The following is a 21,273-nucleotide window of genomic DNA, read 5'->3' as shown; positions in this document are numbered from 1 at the left end:
GGTGCGAGGAGGCGGGACGGGCCCTTTGAATCAGGCGATCTTGGACGTCCAAGGCAAACTCTGAGCCGAGGCCGACGCTCTGAAGCGGTACAATACGACATTCTTGGAATCGCGTGCAGCCATCCGGGTATGCTTCTCACTTCATCATCTTTGATTTTTTGTACTTCTTTATGGGGGCTCGCCAGCGCACCCACTGGGTGTAGTCCCCGAGTTTCGGGCCGGCTGCTGAGCAGGCGGCTCGGAACTTTAACTAGCAAGCTCCGAGTACTAACATTGTCTGATATCTTTATTATAGGACTATCATCACCTCCACGTGGTCGCCTTCAATTCTAATGTCCGAGATCTGGACAAACGGACCGCTGACCTGTCAGAGAGCTGGAGTAAGTCCTTGTTTTCTTTCTCTGCGGGGGCGTGCTAGCGCACCCGCAGGCTGTAGTCCCCGAGATTCGGGCCGACTGCTGAGCAGTCGGGCCGGATCTCCCTGGCAACTGCTCTTCTTCTTTGTTGATATTGATAACTTCTTTCTCTACGGGGGCGCGCTGGCGCACCCGCGGAGTGTAGTCCCCGAGATTCGGGCCGACTGCTGAGCAGTCGAGCCGGATATCCCTGGTGACTGTACTTCTTCTCTATTGGTTGCTGACGCCTTTTTCTTTCTTCCTTCTTGAAGAGGCCAACGCTGCCTTGCAGCAGTAGCTGGGTGAAGCCAACACCGCCTTGCGCGCCAAGGAGGTGGAGTGCAACGAGCTGGCCCAAGAGCATGACTGGCTGACCACGCAACTGGTGAAGCAGGCGGAGCTTCTCAAAAAAGCCCAGCATGAGGCGGAGGCGAAGGAGTTCAATCTCCTTGCTGAGTTCGAGACCGAGCGCTCCGCCTGGAACAATAAGGAGGCATTGCTGACTGTCGGCTTTGGCGAGATTGAAGACATGGTTGATGGTAAGCTTCCTTCTTTATTATTTCTTCAAGCCGTCGGCTGCTAATCGAGCCGGCTTCTTGTCTCTAACTTTGGCTCTTTTGCTTTCGGTTTGGGCAGATTTCTGCCCTGGTCACTCTGGTGCTGCCAATCAGGCCATCGAGGCTGATCGCGAAGGGTGGAGGGCGGAAGGTGCGCAGATTGCTGCCAACGCCCCCCGGACCCTTAGCGAACAGCTTCTCAGCATCCAGGCCCGTCTTCGGCCAGCTCATCGGATGTTGCGCCGTCTTCAGCGTGTCGGCGCCCAGGCGATCTGCGCCCTATGGCCAGACATGCCGGCTCCGCGCACTCCCAGTCGGACTACCGACTGGCTGGAGGTGGCGGCCAGCCATCTTGAGGCATAGAAGGGTTCCTCGGCCCGGGCTAGAGCACGCCAAGCCTTGGAGTTTGTCATGGCATGGTACCCTGGGCTAAATATAGCCCATTTGACCACGTTTCGACAGGAGGCCCAGGAGGAGCTGGTGGCGGTGGAGCATGATCTCATCAAGCGGGCGGCGGCGATCACATAGTACACCAACACCAGCATCTTCGTCGCGGAGCTAGCTGAGAATGGTGCCAAGGCGCCACCAGAGTGGTTCAGGCTGAACCCGAAGGATGGCGAGGACTCGACCGAAGTGATCGACTCCAGCGACGAGGGAGAAGACGAGGAGGATGACGGAGTGAAGAGGAAGCACCAGATGTTGAAGCGGACGGCCAGCCTCATCTCGACCGCGCCTCCAGCAATGACCCACGCCCGAGCGAGCCGACTGCTGCTAAAGGCGACCAAGCGGAGACTGACCAGCCAGCCGCTCCACCAACCGGCACCACCGACTCCACCGTTCTGCCGAACCCGTCTGCTGCTCCCTAGGCTGCCAATTTATCTTTTGTTTTTTCCTGCTTATCACTCTCGACAAACTTTGTTAACTTCACACAATTCCACCTGCGGGTTGTATTTCAAATTTCTGTTGAATATTGTCCAAGGGCCTTTTAATATGTAAATATGCTTGCCGAGTTCTATCTTTCCTTGCTTTCTGCTCCTTGGCTTTTTTCTTTTGCCGCCCTCCCTGGGCTGCCGTCTGGCCAGCCAAACAGCCGCTCTGCAGACTGCGGCTGGGTCCAATACTTGGCTGCTTTGAGAGGGTAAGTACTTAGCCGATTAGAGCGTTTAGCAATTTAAGTAGAAGATGGCCGGCCGGCTGCTCAGCAGCCGGTCGGTGAGGCGGGGAGCCGGCTTGAACTATGTACATGCTTTTCGGTCCTTAGCCGTTTTTCATGTGGGCTCCCTTTTCTGCCTTTGACTCCTGCCTACCAGTCAGCCACTCTGCGAGCTACGGCTTTGGTAGGAGAAGGCTTAAGTGCCAACACATTACTTGTCCGGCTGCAGGAAGCATTACATAGTACAAGGCGGCGAGCCCCCGGGTCGACTGGTTGAACCCGGTGCCAGGCAGATTAATGAAATAACACATTCATAGGCATAATACTTATCATATAGATAGAAGAGGACAGTCCCCGAGCTCTTCTTGGGGGACCCGGAGTCTTCGTACTTAATACAAAAGTTAGCGTGGCACATAAAACCTTCTAAGGAGATTTTCATTCCATGGCCGCTCTGTCTCCTTCCCGGAGTCGTCTCTTTTGCGTGCTCGAGGCTTCTGAGCATCGATCAAGTAGTAGGAGTCATTGCCCAACACCTTGCTGATGATGAAGGGGCCTTCCCAAGGTGCCGAGAGCTTGTGCAGGACGGCTGTTCACTGGATCAGCCGGAGCACAAGGTCTCCCTCTTGGAAGGATCTTGGCTTGACCTTCCGATTGTAGTACCGGCGCAGGCTCTGCTGGTAGATGGTGGACCGGCTGAGTGCCAATAGCCGGCCCTCTTCCAGCAGATCGACACCGTCTTCTCGTGCTTCTTTTACCTCCTCTTCGGTGTACATGGTGACTCGAGGGGAGTAGAATTCTATGTTCGTTGGGATGACGGCTTCAGCACCGTAGATGAGGAAGAAAGGCATGAAGCCAGTTGACTTGTTCGCAGTTGTCCGCAGGCTCCAAAGGACGGCCGACAGCTCATCGAGCCAACAGCCGGCCGAACGCTCCCGAGGCTCGACTAGTCGGGGCTTGATGCCGGACAAAATGAGGCCATTTGCTCGCTCTACTTGGTCGTTTGACTATGGATGGGCAATAGACACTAAGTCCAGCCGGATGCCCTGCGTCGCGCAGAAACGAGCCAAGGCGCCCTTGGCGAAATTTGTGCCATTATCGGTGATGATGCTGTGCAGTATGCCATACCGGATGGTGATGTCGGAGATGAAAGTCACAGCAGTCGGACCATTCAACTTCTTGATTGGTTTTGCTTCTATCCACTTGGTGAACTTGTCCACTGCGACAAGTAGATGAGTCATGCCATCGCGTGCTATCTTGAATGGTCCCACCATGTCCAGCCCCCAGACAGCAAAGGGCCAGGCAATGGGGATGGTCTTGAGTGCAGAAGTCGGCTGATGCGGCTTGGTGCGGAACTTCTAGCACCCTTTGCATTTCTGGACCAAGTCTTTGGCGTCTTCTAGATCAGTCGGCCAGAAAAACCCATGGCAGAAAGCTTTGGCAACAAGTGCTCTTGAAGTCGCGTGGTGGCCACACTCGCCTTGGTGGATATCTTTGAGGATTGCTTGGCCTTGCTCTAGCTCCACGCAGCGCAGGTACACACCAGTGACACTGCGCCTCACAAGTTCTCTGTTGACAATGGTGTATGCTGCCGCCCGACGTTGCACTTGTCGGGCCGAGATCTCATCAGTCGGCAACTCTTTATTCACCAGAAGGTTGAGGATGGGCTGAGCCCAGGAAGGTGCTGCTATTTCTTCTACTGCAAGGACTTCTACTTGCACGAGGGTGGTTGGACCGGGAGGCGGCGGGTTGGAGTCGGCTGCCGCTGGCTGAGTCGATGAAGTCCCCGGGCTGACTACTGCAGTCCTCAAGCCGGGTTCTGAAGTCCCCGAGCCGGGTTCTGAAGTCCCCGGGCCGGGTTCTGAAGTCCCCGGGCCGGGTGCGACTGCTGCAGCCCCCGAGCCGCCAGCCAACTTGCCCATGCCAACTGCTGGGGTCCTCAAGTCGGATCCGACTGCTTCAGGAGGAGCTGGCACAAAGATGGAGTCTGATTCTGGCGACGGCTTGACAGACGGCTTAAGGAGGCGTTGCAGGGCGACGCCGGCTGGTATTGCTTGCCGGGTAGAGCCAATCCGTGCCAAAGCATCGGCTTGCTCATTGTCATTTCTTGGCACATGGAGGAACTCGCACCCTTTGAAGTATCCACTAAGTTCCTGTATGAAGAAATGGTAGCTCGCCATATTTGCATCCTTGGTGTCCCAGTCACCTGACGACTGCTGGACCACCAAGTCGGAATCACCATAGCACAGGATCCGGTGAATTCCGAGTTCCTTGGCAAGCCGGAGCCCGTGAATGAGTGCTTCGTATTCAGCAACGTTGTTGGAGGCGGCAAAGTGAATTTGCAACACATATCTGAGCTTGTCGCCTTTGGGAGAGGTGAGGACAATGCCGGCTCCCAAACCAGTGCGCATCTTAGAACCATCAAAGTGCATTCACCAATGGGTGGAGTCCGGCGCTGGCGGCAGGTACTGGGTCTCAGCCCAGTCGACGGGGAAGTCGGCCAGTGCTTGTGACTTGATGGCGGTGCGAGGCTGGTAGTAGATGGTGTAGGGGGCCAAATCTATGGCCCATTTGGCCACTCGGCCTGAAGCATCTCGGCTTCCAATGATCTCAGCAAGAGGAGCAGTGCAGACAACAGTGATTGGGTGCTCTTGAAAGTATGCCTTCAGCTTCTTGGCGGCGAAATGTACGCTGTAGCACACCTTCCGATAGTGGGGGTAGTTCTGCTTGGAGGCGGACAATACTTCACTCAGGCAATACATCGGCCTCTGGACTGACAGTGCTTTGCCTTCTTCCTTGCGTTCCACGACTATGACTGTGCTGACCACCCGGCTGGTGGCGGCGATGTAGAGAAGCATGGGCTCCTTAGAAGTCGGAGCCGCCAGGACAGGCGGAGTGGTCAACATCTTTTTGAGTTGGAGAAAAGCTTTGTCCGCCTTGTCATTCCACTCGAAAAAAGTGGTCTTCTTCATGAGCTGGTACAGGGGAAGAGCCTTCTCACCCAGCCGACTGATGAAACGGCTGATGGATGCCAAGCAACCGGTAAATTTTTGCATGTCCAGTAGTCGGGTGGGCACCTCCATCCTCTCGATGGCCTTGATCTTCACAAGGTTGCACTCTATGCCGCGCTCTGAGACCAGGAAACCAAGAAGCTGGCCGGCTGGTACTCCAAAGACACATTTCTCCGGGTTGAGCTTGATCTGAAAGCGGCGCAAATTTTCAAAGGTCTCCTTGAGGTCTTCTAGCAGCATTCCACGCTTTTCAGTCCTCACCATAACATCGTCCACATAGACGTGGGCGTTTCTGCCGAGTTGCTTGAGGAGACACTTTTGCATGCAACGCTAAAACATGGCGCTGGCATTTCTCAAGCCGAACATCATGGTTAGGTAGCAGAAGGCTCTGAATGGCATGATGAAGGCGGTCTTCAGCCTATCGGCGGGGTTCAGTTTGATCTGATGATACCCTGAGTATGCATCCAGAAAACTCAACAGCTCACATCCGGCTGTGGAGTCGATCACTTGGTCGATTCTTGGCAGGGCAAAGGGATCTTTGGGTCAAGCTTTGTTGAGGCTGGTATAATCAATACACATGCGCCACTGCTTATTCTTCTTCAGTACAAGGACTGGGTTGGCTAACCATTCTGGAAAGAACACTTCCATGATGAAGCCGACTACTAGAAGCCGGGCTATCTCCTCTCCAACAACTCTTCTCTTCTCTTTTGACAAGCGGTGCAAGGGCTGCCTGACGGGCTTGGCATCAGGTTGGACATGTAGCTTGTGCTCGGTGAAATCCGTCGGGACACCCGGCATGTCCTTGGGAGACCATGCAAAGATGTCCCGATTCTCACAGAGGAAATTGACGAGCTCGCTTTCCTATTTGCTGTCGAGGTTTGCACCTATGATAGCGTGCATCTTCGGGTGCTCCGGGTCCAAGGGTATCTTCTTTGTTTCTTTTGCCGGCTTGAACGAGCCCTCAGCTTCCGACTCCTTGGGGTTGGGTGACATTTCCGGCTGCTTGCCTGCCATTGCCACAACCCGGTCAAGGAGCCGCTTCTCAGCCGCGATCACAAGGGACTCGGCTAGCCGGCTGCTGTCTGCTGCACAGGCGGACGACTTCTTGTAGTCCCCTGCTATGGTCAGGATTCCCTTGGAGCTCGGCATCTTCATCTTGAGGTAAGTATAGTGGGGGACCACCATGAACTTGGCCAGAGCAGGTCGGCCAAGTAGCGCATGGTAGGGGCTCTCAGGGTCCACCACCTCAAACCAGACTGGCTCTCGGCGGAAGTGATCTTTGTCCCCAAAGAGGACATCTATCTGTGTCTTGCCGATTGGTGAGCAGGAAAGGCCAGGAAATATGCCATGGAATACAGTCCGACTGGGCTGAAGTTGCCTCTGTTTGATTCCTAACTTCTCCATAGTATCTCGGTACAGGATGTTGATGCTGTTGCCGCCATCTATCAGGACTCGGGAGAAGCGAGCAGCCCGCCTCTCTGTTGCGAAGGTGTCATCTAAGACCAAAGCATAAGAACCAAGAGAGGGCACCACCCCCGGGTGGTCAGCTCTGCTCCAACTGATAGGCTTCTCGGACCAATGCATGAACTCGGGGGTCTCTGATGCTACTGCATTTACTTCTTGTTGTCACTGCCATCTGCTGTGCTTGTCGTCGGCCACGCTGGTGAACACGACATAGGCTCCATGCTCTTCAGGATACTCATCTTGTACTGCGTCGACAGGCCAAGCCGCCAGCTGCTGGGGAGGAGGAGGCGGCGGGCCGGTAGGCGGAGGAGGCAGGAGTCCATCACCCTTGGCGATCCTGATGAGCCAGTGGCATTTCCGAGTGGTGTGGTTGGACGGCTTTGCGCCGCTGTGGAACTTGCAGGGTGCATCAAGAGTCTGCTCATATGAGAAAGCAGGCAGCCAGTTGGGCTTGCCGCCCTTCTGACACTTGGGTGGAGGCTGCCCTTCTGGCTGTTGATCTTCGACTGTCCCCACCTGCTGGCTTGTGGAAGCCGGTTGCGTGGCCTTGCGTTTGTTGTCATTCGGTTGCTGACACCGACTGGTGTCACCAGCTGGGGTCCGTGGAGCTTGAGGGGCCACCTTGCCCGATGCGTCAACTTGGATCTCCGCCTTCATGGAGGAGTCGGCCGTGGCGTACTTGTCTGCTATGATCAGCAGTTTGTCGAGGGTCGTCGGCTCATCGCAGAGAAGCTTGTGCTTGAGGAGGGTGCCTTCTCGGCACTCGGCGGTGAAGTACTCGATGTCCTGCACCTCATGCATGCCCTCGCAAGAGTTGCGCAGCTCGGCCCAACGCGTGTGGTAATCGCGAGTTGATTCGTTGGGGCCTTGGACGCACAAGGAGAGCTGGCGGGGCTTGGGCGGCCGCTTGTAGGTGCTGGTGAAGTTGCGAATGAAGGCTTCAGTGAAATCAACTCAGCTGTTGATGCTACGGGGCTTCAGGCTGTTCAGCCATGTCCGGGTCGTGCCCTGGAGCATGAGCAAAATGTACTTCACGGCAACGCGCTTGTTGCCATTGGCGATGCTGATGGCTGTGGAGTAGTCGACCAGCCAGTCCTCCGGCTTCACGGAGCCGGTGTACTTGGCGTATCTCTCGAGAGCGTGAACCCTTTGGGGAAGGGCACATCTCGGATGCGGGGGCCAAAACAAGGCGGACCCAGCTCGTCTTCTTCTTCTAGTGCCAGGGATCGGTTGAGGCGGTCGATCCGGTGGCAGGCGTCGTTCTCTCCGACTCCTTCTCCACGACTAAGGCGGTCGCCAAGTGTCGGGTGGTCAACAGGCGGCAGTGAAATGCACCTCTCCCTATGGGGAGGGGGAGCCGGACAGTCGTCTCATCGCTGCACTGCTCTTGGGCGATCGTCTTAGTCGCGCTCGAAGGTGATGCGAGTCCGGCTATGGCTAGCAGGCGGCTCCTTGTCTCTTCTATCGCGGATGCCGCCAGTCGGTGTCCGAGATGTCGTGTCTTTCTCTCGGCGGGGAGGCGGATCGTCGTTTCGCCGGTTGGGCATTTCAACGCGGCAGCCGGCTTCTTGTTGCTCGGTAGCTGAGGGAGTCCTGGATTAGGGGGTGTCCGGGTAGCCGGACTATATCTTCAGCCGGACTCCTGGACTATGAAGATACAAGATTGAAGACTTCGTCCCGTGTACGGATGGGACTTTCCTTGGCGTGGAAGGCAAGCTTGGCAATGCGGATATTTAGATCTCCTACCATTGTAACCGACTTTGTGTAACTCTAACCCTCTCCGGTGTCTATATAAACCGGAGGGTTTTAGTACGTAGGACAACATACAACAATCATACCATAGGCTAGCTTTTAGGATTTAGCCTCTTTGATCTCGTGGTAGATCTACTCTTGTACTACCCATATCATCAATATTAATCAAGCAGGACGTAGGGTTTTACCTCCATCAAGAGGGCCCGAACCTGGGTAAAACATTGTGTCCCTTGTCTCCTGTTACCATCCGCCTAGATGCACAGTTCGGGACCCCCTACCCGGGATCCGCCGGTTTTGGCACCGACATTGGTGCTTTCATTGAGAGTTCCTCTGTGTCGTCACTTTTAGGCCCGATGGCTCCTCCGATCATCAACAGCAATGTAGTCCTGGGCGAGACTTTTCTCCCCGGACAGATCTTCGTCTTCGGTGGCTTCGCACTGCGGGCCAATTCACTTGGCCATCTGGAGCAGATCGGAAGCTACGCCCCTGGCCATCAGGTCAGATTTGGAAGCTTGAACTATACGGCTGATATCTGCGGAGATTTGATCTTCGAGAGATTCGAGCCACAGCCGGGCGCGCCGCACTGTCACGATGGGCACGATCTAGCTCTGCCGCCGAACAGTGCCCTGGAGGCCGCACCCGCATCAGCTCCGACCCTTAATTCGGGCCAACTGCGCTGATTGAGGACGGGTGGTTGGACACCGCCTCGGGGGCTGCAATCTCTATGGCGATTGAGCTGAACACTAGCCCTATCCTCTGCAAGACTCATGACTCCAAGGGGCCGGACTCCTCTCCGGACTCCGAGCCCTCCGCGCCCCTGCCGATCGAATCCGATTGGGCGCCGATCATGGAGTTGCCGCAGACATCTTTCAGCACTCGCCCTTTGGCGATATTCTGAAGTCACTAAAGTCTCTCTCTTTATCAGGAGAGCCCTGGCCGGACTACGGTCAGCAAGGTTGGGATACGGACGATGAAGAAATTCAAAGCCCACCCACCACCCACTTTGTAGCCACTGTCGATGATTTAACCGACATGCTCGACTTCGACTCCGAAGACATCGACGGTATGGACGCCGACGCAGGAGACGATCAAGAACCAGCACCTATAGGGCACTGGAAAGCCACCTCGTCGTATGACATATATATGGTGGATACCCCAAAAGAAGAAGATGGCGATGGAATGGCGGGGGATGACCCCTCCAAGAAACAACCTAAGCGCCGGCGTCAGCGGCGCCGCTCTAAATCCCACCAAAGCAAAAATGGTGATTCCGGCACGGGAGATAATAATACTCCGGATAGCGCCGAAGAACACCGCCTCCAGCAAGATTCAGCACAGGAGGATGGAGAAGCCAGCCCTCATGAGAGAGCGGCAGTCAGAGAGGTCGAAGATGATAAGTATATGCCTCCCTCCGAAGACGAGGCAAGCCTCGACGACGACGAATTCGTCGTGCCAGAGGATCCTGACGAACAAGAGCATTTCAAACACAGGCTTATGGCCATGGCAAGCAGCCTCAAGAAAAAGAAGCAACAGCTTAGAGCTGATCAAGATTTGCTAGCCGACAGATGGACTGAAGTCCTTGCGACCGAAGAGTATGAACTCGAATGCCCCTCCAAGAGCTACCCAAAACGCAGGTTGCTACCCCGATTAGAGGAGGAAGCACCCACATCACCAGCGCATGACCTGGCCGACCGGCCACCTCGTGGCCGTGACAGAGAGGCCTCTCGGCCCTCCACTCAAGCCGCACCCCGGCGCCGCTCAAAATACACTAAGGCACGGGAAAATGTGCCTGACCTGCGAGATATATTGGAGGACAAGGCAAGGCATACAAGATCGATCTACGGATCGCGCGGGCGCCCCACGGCACGTGACGCTGATCGTCACTCCAGATATAATAAATCCGGCCGGGCCGAACACTATAGACAAAGCTCGTTTGAGCTGCGTCGTGATATAGCCCAATACAGAGGTGCCGCACACCCACTATGCTTCACAGACGAAGTAATGGATCATCAAATCCCCAAGGGTTCCAAACCCGTGAATATCGAATCATACGATGGCACTACAGATCCTGCGGTACGCCTTCACATCCACATGGCCCGCGGTGATGATCTACACGCCATCAAGCACCTCCCACTCAAACTTAAAGGACCAGCGCGGCATTGGCTTAACAGCTTGCCTGCAGAATCAATTGGTTGTTGGGAGGACCTAGAAGCCGCATTCCTTGATAACTTCCAGGGCACTTATGTGCGACCACCAGACGCCGATGACCTAAGCCACATAATTCAGCAGCCAGAGGAATCGGCCAGGCAATTCTGGACACGGTTCCTAACAAAGAAAAATCAAATAGTCGACGGTCCGGACGCAGAGGCCCTCGCAGCCTTCAAACATAACATCCGTGACGAGTGGCTTGCATGGCACCTTGGACAGGAAAAGCCGAAATCTATGGCAGCCCTCACGACACTCATGACCCGCTTTTGCGCGGGAGAAGACAGCTGGCTAGCTCGTAGCAATAACTTGACCAAGAACCTTGGTAATTCGGACACCAAGGACAAAAGTGGCAGGTCGCGTCGAAACAAGCAAAAGCGCCACGTTAACAGCGACATCAACGAGGGTACGACAGTCAATGCCGGATTCAGAGGCTACAAATCCGGTCAGCGGAAAAAGCCATTCAAAAAAAAATACTCGACCGCTTGTGCCAGATACATGGCACCCCCGAAAAGCCAGCCAATCACACCAACATGGATTGTTGGGTGTTGAAGCAGGCAGGCAAGTTAAATGCCGAGGGGCTGCATAGAGATGACGAGGAGGAGCCCCGACCGCCGAACAACAGTGGACAGAAGGGTTTTCCCCCACAAGTGCGGACGGTGAACATGATATACGCAACCCACATCCCTAAGAGGGAGCGGAAGCGTGCGTTACGGGACGTATATGCGATGGAGCCAGTCGCCCCAAAGTTCAACCCATGGTCCTCCTGCCCGATCACTTTTGATCGACGGGACTACCCGGCTAGCATCCGTCATGGCGGATTCGCCGCATTGGTTCTAGACCCAATTATTGACGGATTTCATCTCACAAGAGTCCTTATGGACGGCGGCAGCATCCTGAACCTGCTTTACCAGGATACAGTGCAGAAAATGGGCATAGATCCCTCGAGGATTAAGCCAACCAAAATGACCTTTAAAGGCGTCATGCCAGGTGTAGAGGCCAACTGTACACGCTCAGTTACACTTGAAGTGGTCTTCGGATCTCCGGATAATTTCCGAAGCGAGGAGTTAATCTTCGACATAGTCCCGTTCCGCAGTGGCTATCATGCACTGCTCGGACAAACCGCATTTGCAAAGTTCAATGCGGTACCGCACTACGCATACCTTAAGCTCAAGATGCCAGGCCCTCGAGGTGTAATCACGGTCAATGGAAACACCGAATGCTCCCTCCGAACGGAGGAGCACACGGCGGCCCTCGCAGTGGAAGTACAAAGCGGCCTCTCAAGGCAGTTCTCCAGTCCGTCCGTTAAACGTCCAGACACTGTCAAGCGCGCCCGGAGTAACCTACAACAAGACCGCCTGACACGTTCCGAGCAGGCGCAGCAATGCGGCCCCAACCCCAGCCCTCGCGAAATAGCGAAACCAGTGCTTTGCATACATCACTACGCTCTTGAGATACCATGGGCATAGGGGGAGGGGCACCATTATGGCACGCCCGAAACACGGCTTAAACTGCACTAGGGGCTGTCGATTTCTTTATTTTCTCTTACTTTTAGGACTCCATACTTCAGAAGACCTGTTCGGAAATCCAACTGCCGCACAAATGATGCAAGAACCAGGGAAGCAGAAAAGCTACACCTCATTATAGAACTCCCAGGTGGTCTCTATCACGAGCAATATACCTGTTTTGCATACTATTCCGCAGCCTGCCCTTGGAAGGGACACGTTAAATAGTCCCGCTTTCGCTTATCGCACTATTTGTATCGTTCTGCTTTGATCGCAGCCTTTTTAATAAACAATGCATAGCTTTTGTCTATTATTGCATTAATCTCTTTCATATATGTTCATTAATGACATGTTGCACCCGTACACTTTGGTACGGCCAATACGCCAGGGGCTTAAGTACCCCTCAATATGGTGTGAGAAGTCCGAACACTTTCACAAGTGTGGCACCCCGAACTTATAGCATTATATGCATCAGCTCCGAATCATGTCTTGGGTCAATAGTTGGGTTTGCCCGGCTCCTATATTTTGGTTCCTTATGTTTCGTTATATCGGCTAAGGTAGCACTAGGAGAACTACTGCGATTGTGCCCCAGTTGAGCTGGGCCGAGCACCTCAATACAGAAAGCTAAAACTGACTGTCATGATAAAGCGAGAGACTGGTCGATGTTCGAGAGGTTTTTCAAGTCCCTAAAGACTTATGCCGCTTCGAGCGAGGAGCCGGCTTTGTCCGGCCAAAGGCGTGGATAGCGCCCCGAACTCGGTCTTCCGAATACTAGGGGCTTCGCCGAAATTTAAAATTATAGAATTCTATGGCTAAGTGAGAGTGTTCAAGCATTATAGTCTGATTGCCTTGTTCGTTGTGCTGAGCACCTCCCTCGAAGGACCCAAACATGGGAAAAAGAGCGCTCAGGTTTATCCCGAACACCCCAGCACTAGTGGCATGGGGGCAGAAGCCGACGACTCGCCATCTCTTAATTTTGATAAACGGCCGCACAGAAGGTAATATTTTAAATTCAAAAAGCATTGCTTAGCGCATATGAACAAGTCTTCAGCGCTCAGGACAATACGAGCGAGTTAACTCAAAAATTACATCCCTGGTACATTCATCCACCATAAGGCGGGCACCCTTCAGAACGTACTTATAATAGTTCTCGGGCTTATGATGCTCTTTCCCCGACGGTGACCCGTCCTTCACAAGCTTCTCACCGTCCAGCTTGCCCCAGTGAACCTTAGCGCGGGCAAGGGCCCTCCGGGAACCTTCGATGTAGACGGAGCGCTTGATGACCTCGAGCCTTGGACAGGCCTCCACTAGTCGCCGCACCAGTCCGAAGTAGCTCCCAGGCAGAGCCTCTCCAGGCCACTGCCAAACTATGAGGCCCTTCATGGCCTGTTCGGCCACCTTGTGGAGCTCGACCAGCTGCTTCAGCTGGTCGCTTAGGGGCACTGGGTGTTCGGCCTCAGCATACTGAGACCAGAACACCTTCTTGGTCGAGTTGCCCTCCTCGGCTTGGTAGAATGTGGCGGCATCAGAGACACTGCGGGGCAAATATGTGAATGCTCCTGGAGAGCTCCGGATCCGGGTAAGTAACAAGTAATTCACTTTCACATGCTTGCTTTGCACAAAGAAAGCCTTACCCGCCGCTATTTTCTTCACTGCATCCACCTCACGAAGGGCCTTCTGGGCTTCGTCCTTGGCAGACTTGGCAGTTTCAATGGCCGCCGCGAGCTCAGACGCTCGCGTCTTCGAGTCAAGCTCCAAGCTCTCATGTTTTTTCATGAGAGCCTGGAGCTCTTGCCGCACCTTGCCAACCTCCGCCTTATATTTCTCCCGCTCGGTGTGCTCCGTGGCCGCTCTCTTCTCGGCCTCGGACAGCGCCTGCTTGAGGGTTGCCACCTCAGTTGTGGCCCCTGCAATAATCCGCGTTAATCCTGTCATTTTTTGCAATTGCATCTTTTATATATTTTTCTACAAGGTATCTCTTACCTTCTTTCTCCCCGAGCTGCCGCTTGGCAAGGCCGAGCTCTTGCTCGGACCGCTCGAGGCCCTACTTCAGTGTGTCCACCTTCGCAGTCAGTGCGATGGTCGCCAGCAGCGAAGCCTGCATACGCATATTGACTCATTTTTTGTTAGACTCCTACGAATTTTATTAGACCCTCTATTCGGCTTTTCTTTCTGAACGCCAAACAGAGCATCAGGGGCTACTATCTATGCGGTAATATTTTTACATATTTTTACTTACCTCGAAGCCTGTTAGAAGGCTGGCACAAGCTTCAGTCAGTCCGCTCTTGGTGGACTGAACCTTCTGGATCACCGCACTCATAATAGTGCGGCGCTCCTCGTTGATGGAGGCGCCTTTAAGCACCTCCAGCAGATTGGCCGGCGCCTCCGGTTGGACGGGGGCCGCCGGCTCAGTAGGCTTTCTCCTCTTGGAAGGAGTTCGCCTACCGTGGTCCGGAACCGTTGACGATTCCGGCGCGGTGTCCGGCTCAAAGCCGGACTTGGAGCCCTGGGGGGTCTTATCCCCTTTACTCCTGGAGTCCGGGAGGTCGCCTTGTGGTGCCTCCAGGACCACCTCCTCCTGGCTTGGAGCCTGTTGGGACAACACTTCGGCGTCGTCCGTAGGGCTGGGGGAGGTAGCCGTCGGAAGGGAATTCACATCCGACAAATCCAGGGAGCCGCTCGACGACTCGTCGAGCCCGGCTCTGGGCGGACTGCATGATCATACTCGACATAAGGAAAGGTTGTGCCATAAAAGAGTACTATAAATTACTCCAGCATCCGAATAACTTACGATCTCTCCAGGAGCTTGGCCCTGTGTGGCCACTCCTCTTCGCCGTCGTTGGCGTCGGCGGAGTAGTCCGGAGGAGGGGTCCTCCCCTCCCTGGGTCCCTCGGCCTCCCCTGTTGGGGAGGCCTTTCTCTTCTTTCCTCCCCCGCTAGAGGGGGAGAGGGTTCTTCTTCATCCTCCTCGTTTTCACGGGAGGAGCGCGTCTCGGATTCGTCGGATGATGAATCCGACACCTCCAAGCGCCAGGAACTCTTTCGAGTCCTTGTGGCCTTCTTCTTTGCCTTCTTCTCTGGCACCATGTAAGGTGCCGGAGCCAGCAACTTCGCTAAGTGAGCATTGGCTGGGTCTTCGGGCAAAGGGGCCGGACAGTCGATCTGTCCAGACTTTGCCTGCCAATCTTGTCAAAGGAAAGTGAGTTTAGATCCAGCATAGAGTCAAACCATGGAAAACCAACATCCTGTAAAAGATAAAAATAGCTTACCTCGCTAGCGTGACGCTGCGTGCTGAATTCGCGGTCCTCGGAAGCGGATGCGGGAGCCTCGGCGCCTTTGAATAGCACCTTCCAGGCGTCTTCGTACGACGTGTCGAAGAGCCTGCTCAGGGTTGGGTGCTGCACCGGATCGAACTCCCACAGATTGAAATCCCGTTGTTGGCACGGGAGGATCCGGCGGACGAGCATAATCTGGACTACATTGACAAGCTTGAGCTGCTTGTTCACCAGGGTTTGGATGCATTTTTGTAGTCCGGTTAGTTCTCCTTTGTTGCCCCATGACAGGCCCGTCTCTTTCCAAGACGTGAGTTGCGTAGGGGGTCCGGACCGGAACTCGGGGGCTGCGACCCACTCAGGGTCGCGTGGCTCGGTGATGTAAAACCACCCTGACTGCCACCCCTTCAGGGTCTCCACAAAGGAGCCCTTGAGCCATAGGACGTTGGCCATCTTGCCCGCCATGGCGCCTCCGCACTCCGCCTGGTTGCCGCGCACCACCTTCGGCTTGACGTTGAAAGTCTTGAGCCATAGGCCGAAATGGGGGCGGATGCAGAGAAAAGCCTCGCACACGACGATAAACGCCAAGATGTTGAGGACAAAGTTTGGGGCCAGATCATGGAAATCCAGGCCATAGTAGAACATGAGCCCCCAGACGAATGGGTGGAGAGGAAAACCTAGTCCGCGGAGGAAGTGGGGAAGGAATACTACCCTCTCATGGGGCCTTGGGGTAGGGAGGAGCTGCCCCTTTTCGGGAAGCCGGTGCGCGATATCGTTAGACAAGTATCTGGCTTTCCTCAGTTTTTTGATGTGGCCCTCCGTGACGGAGGAGACCATCCACTTGCCTCCCGCTCCGGACATGGCTGGAGAAGGTTGAGGTGGGAAGTGCGGGCTTGGGCGCTGGAGCTCGAGTGCACGGAAGATGGATAGGCAAAGGAGGAAGAAGGCGTAGGTAAAAAGGTGGATCCTTATCCCCTTATATGGGCGGATGCGGTTAAGCGTCCCCACCAGCCTGGTAAAACTCGCTTATCTCCCAAGCGTCGTGATAAATGGCGCGGTTGGGTTACCCACGTCCGTATTGATGAGAATCCCGTAGATGAGGGGACACGATCTCTGCTTTGACAAGACGTGCCAAGGAAATTGCCTCGCAAAATGTGCTGAGGTGGGGCAGTAAAAACGATTCGCATAAAGGCTTGGCCGTGGTGTGATGTCATGCTACGGAATACGTCAGCAGATTAGATTTGTGTAAATATTATTCTCTCTATGGCAATATGTGGAAACTTATTTTGCAGAGCCGGACACTATTCTTTGTGTTCAAAATCTTCTATGAAGTACTTGGAGGAGGAACCCGCCTTGCAATGCCGAAGACAATCTGCGCGCCGAACTCGTCGTCGTTGAATCCTGGTTCAGGGGCTACTGAGGGAGTCCTGGATTAGGGGGTGTCCGGGTAGCCGGACTATATCTTCAGCCGGACTCCTGGACTATGAAGATACAAGATTAAAGACTTCGTCCCGTGTCCGGATGGGACTTTCCTTGGCGTGGAAGGCAAGCTTGGCGATGCGGATATTTAGATCTCCTACCATTGTAACCGACTTTGTGTAACCCTAACCCTCTCCGGTGTCTATATAAACCGGAGGGTTTTAGTCCGTAGGACAACATACAACAATCATACCATAGGCTAGCTTTTAGGGTTTAGCCTCCTTGATCTCGTGGTAGATCTACTCTTGTACTACCCATATCATCAATATTAATCAAGCAGGGCATAGGGTTTTACCTCCATCAAGAGGGCCCGAACCTGGGTAAAACATTGTGTCCCTTGTCTCCTGTTACCATCCGCCTAGACGCATAGTTCGGGACCCCCTACCCGAGATCCGCCGGTTTTGACACCGACAGCAGCCGCGTCAAGGAGCTGCTAGACGCGCTCCGTCATGTGGCGACGCTCGTCGCCCTCGAGCTTGTCTAGATCGTCTGCTGCTGCGTGGGCAGCTCGTATGTTCTCTGCGGGCGTGGCGTAGACGGGACGATCTGTCCCGAACATGCTAGCGATGGTCGTGCCACGCTGCCGGATCAGGCCAATGCGGCTAGGCCCACCAGGAGCCAGCGTGCCACCGACGACACGGTCCATCTCACACTGGTAAGCCTCCTAAAGGCGTCTCATGCTGGCCAGCCGGTTGGCGCTTTCGACGAGCTGGACATGGCGTGCCTCCAGCGTCTCAGCGTCGGCATCTTCCGGGATGGGCGCAGTCAGGTCTTGTAGTGCCACCTGCAATGGATCCTGGCCACCTCCGCCAGAGTGCTCGTCGTGGCTGATGACGAGCACCTCCGTGATGGTGTTGACACCGCTGTCCGCGCGAGGAAGCGGTTCGTCGTAGAACACCACGTTGGTGGGGAACGCGTCAAGCGACACTGTGTTGGAGTCGAAGAGCATCGGGTCGGTGGACCCAACCGACTCCAAGTCCAAAGTAGGCTCGCTGGCGATGTGGAGCTGATCGAGGAGACTGACAAGGCGGCTCTCAGGGCCATCGGTGCCCGCAACAGACACGGGCTCATCGGAGAGGCGAATCTCGCGAACAAGATCGGCGAGGCAGCTCGCCACGCAGGCGACCTCCGAGCTATGCAGCATGTCGGCGCGGACGCCGTCTGGCGTGTCGGGCTGGCTACGCTCGCCAGGAAGGAACAAGGTTCCCGTCCAGAACAGGTCTCCGGGAGACAGTGCACCTCGGCCCATGGTGGGCGCCAAATGTTGGGGGTTGGGTGCGACATATGCCAATGGATGGCTTATCATGGTGGGAGCGAGTAGAACGTCACCGATGCCTAGAAGCGGGATGAGGCGTAGACATGAACGCCGGCGCACTTTACCCAGGTTCGGGGCTCTCCTGGGAGATAACACCCCTACTTCTGCTCTGCGGGGTCTCCGCATGATCACTAAGGCACTAGTGAGTACAATGGTGCTCCTCCAGCTGTATGCTAGAGGTGGAAGAAGGCAGGGCTCGCCCTCTCCTCTCTCTATGTGTGAGTCTAGTTCTAACAGGTTGGGAACCCTTTGCATGGGTGCCCTGGGGGGTTTATATAGGCCTACCCCCCAGGGGTACAATAGTAATCTAGCTGGGTGTAGGACCCGGCTGTCATTGTCTTTGGTCGCCGGCTTCTCCGCCGGCCGCTGGGGCCCGCCGCCTGGTGGGCCCCGCCGATTGGTCTGGTATGGAACCGACAGGACGCTCCCGCCGCTTGCGGGTCTTGCCGGATGCTGGTTACTATAGCCGTGATGCTAATGATGTGTACTTGGTCAGGGTGATTGTTTATCATACGGGTAAGGGTGGATGAAGGGTGGTAGGAACAAATGCTCCGCCTAGAGCATGTGTGTGTGAGATGGAGTCTTGGTGTGTGTGTGTGGGGGGGGAGAGAGAGAGAGAGAGATATGAAGTCTTAGTGTGTGTGTGTGTGTGATGGAGTCTTACTGTGTGTGTGTGTTTGTGTGTGTGTGGGTGGGTGGGTGGGTCCGTGTGTGTGTGTGTGTTTGTTTGTGTGTGTGTGGGGGGGGTGTCGCGGGGTCCTCGGTGGCGGATGTAATTTAAGTGTGCATGGCTTCATCATAGAGAGGTGAAGCGTATGGTAGAGGCCACCAACGATGGGGTGCGAGAGACAAAATGCCCATAGAGAGGGAAGAGAAGGTGTGTGCGCGTGAGTGTAGTCGACATCAAGAGAACGTGTTTGTTCGAGAGACACCGACGAAGACTACTATATATTGATGGTGCATGTAGGCGGGAATTAAACGAAGGGATGGTCTTATTGGTTTCGGGGATATAGGGGAAGAGTGAGAGGGGGGTAGCTACAAGGAGATTGTTAAGTGTGAGTGTGTGTTTTACCCATCCAGGCGGAAGTTATGTGCACACAAGAAGAGAACAATTCCATGTGGCGTTAGGGTTGAGGGTAATTAACTACTATGGAGACATAGAGTCCTTCAATGTGCATGTGTGTTGGCGTTCTGGGAACGGGGGTCCCCAGACTTGCCTGCCTGTGGCCTGCGGCGTGGCTCAAAAGGGGGCCTAGCACGGCCCATCTTCATCAACACAGACCCGAGACCCTCGCGAGGGGCCAAGCCTCGCGGGGCGGACAACACGGAGCTTCCTCAGGCACGGCCTCATCACGCTGGCTCGCGAGGAGGTGGAGAGATCAAGGCGGGGTACCTCACGAGGTGCCCGTGACGCAAGCCATGACGACCAAGGGCGCCAGGCGGGCGCCAGCCCGCACAGTGTCCTCCTTTCCTCTTTGGTGCAAAGGGAGCAAGCAAAGGCAAGAGCATCAAGCAAAGGCACCCGTTTCGGTGCAACAAGACCAAGACCAGTCCAACGGCGGGGAAGAAGTCATTGTGGAGCCCAAGCCGGCGTCACCACCAGAGCCTTTGGCAGGAGAGGACCAACTTCAGTCAGGATAAGTGTACCAGATGTTCCCCTTCAAAATGGCCAATTGTTGGCGCCCTTCCCGCTCAATATTTGGGAAGAGGCCCAGGGCCTTTGCCTATAAATAGGACTAGCCACCCCCAGGGTAGAGGCACCTAGAGAGAAATCTGCATAGACGCATAGAGGATCGAGTAGCATCACACACACAGAGAGAGAGAAGGGCGACTGAACTCCCCCTAGCAGTTCATCCCCCCAGCCAAGAACAGACCCTCGCGAGGCTGTTCTTCCTTGTATTGCTCATCATCATTAGCCCAAGAGGCAATCCACCACACCACACACTGGAGTAGGGTGTTACACCACAGCGGTGGCCCGAACCAGTATAAACCCTGTGTCTCTTGTGCTGTTCTTTCCATAGTTTAGATCTTAGCGAGGCGGAGGGGTGCAGGTAGGTAGAAGGCGAAATCTCCGCGCGCACCCCAGTGTTCGAACCTCAAGGGTCTGCCGGAACCCAAAATCCGACATTTGGCACACCAGGTAGGGGTGCGCCGGAATCCACCTTCTACCGCTTCGTGCCCCATCGCGTCGTCATCACCATGTCCGGCAACCAGGCGGGCAACCCAGATCCTTGGGCGGCGTGGCCCGCCTGCGCAGAGCCGCTCGCCTCGGGTGACCCCGTGCCCCAAGCAGCTCACGGTCCACAGGGCGCTGCAGGCCGCGGGCGACGCGGACAAGCTTCGACAGCTCTCACACCGCGGCAGGCGCGGTCGGCAGCATGGGCCTCCAATCACGCCGCGACCACGACACCGTACACCCGCCGGGAGCACGCGAACTCGAGAGCTGCACTCACGGTGGCCCGAGAGCTGCTGCAGTGCAGGCTGCTGGAAGGCGGCCGCGACGTGCTGCTGGAGCGGGTGGCAGAGCTCCTGGGCTTCGCCGCCTCGGGGGCTCACCCCTTCTGCACCCATCTCCCATCTCAAGCCCAGGGCGGCCCGCGCGGGGGCTCTGCGCGTGCCCGCGGGCTCCAAGGCTACTCCAACGCCAGCGAAGCTGTCGGCACCGAACCAGCGGCGACGCTGCCCCTGCTCCCGGTCCGCGAAGAAGAAGGACTCGACGCGACCCATGGCCCCAGTGGACAGCCACGCTACCACCCCACGGTGGGCGCGTCAAGCAGAGCTGCATGGCACACGGAGCACTACGGCGTGGCCTTCGGGATGACGGCGCCAGAAGAATACGTGCCCCACATGATGGACCAAGGGCACCCTCACGAGGGCGAACAAGGCTCGCTCCTCAGCCCAAGCTGGGGGGATGAAGCGCCAGAAGCTGAGCTCTTCCAGGAGCCCCGGGACGGTCCCACCGGCCACGCTGGAGGCAACGATTATCGGGTACCGCTAATTCCTCAGGAGCAGGCATACGCTAATCATGAATCGCACGAGGTGCAGGTCGCCACAGCGAGCAGCTGCCCCGCTCCCACAGTCTCCTACCCCTCGGGAGGAGGGCGCAGTGGGCTGCAGGAGAGGGGCCGAGATCCGACATCACCACCACGGCGTTCGGAGCAAGGTGTTCTCA

At 55.6% G+C, this 21,273-nt stretch overlaps 1 pseudogene; it reads right to left on the bottom strand.

Moving 5' to 3' along the window:
- Positions 1-6,235: 6,235 nt before the first annotated feature.
- On the bottom strand, positions 6,236-16,168 carry LOC123107770 (uncharacterized; annotated as a pseudogene).
- Between the last annotated feature and the right edge of the window lie 5,105 nt (positions 16,169-21,273).

The sequence above is a fragment of the Triticum aestivum genome, chromosome 5A (assembly GCF_018294505.1).
Source record: "Triticum aestivum cultivar Chinese Spring chromosome 5A, IWGSC CS RefSeq v2.1, whole genome shotgun sequence".
NCBI classification, from domain to species: domain Eukaryota; kingdom Viridiplantae; phylum Streptophyta; class Magnoliopsida; order Poales; family Poaceae; genus Triticum; species Triticum aestivum.
This window is presented reverse-complemented; position numbering and strand designations above follow the sequence as displayed.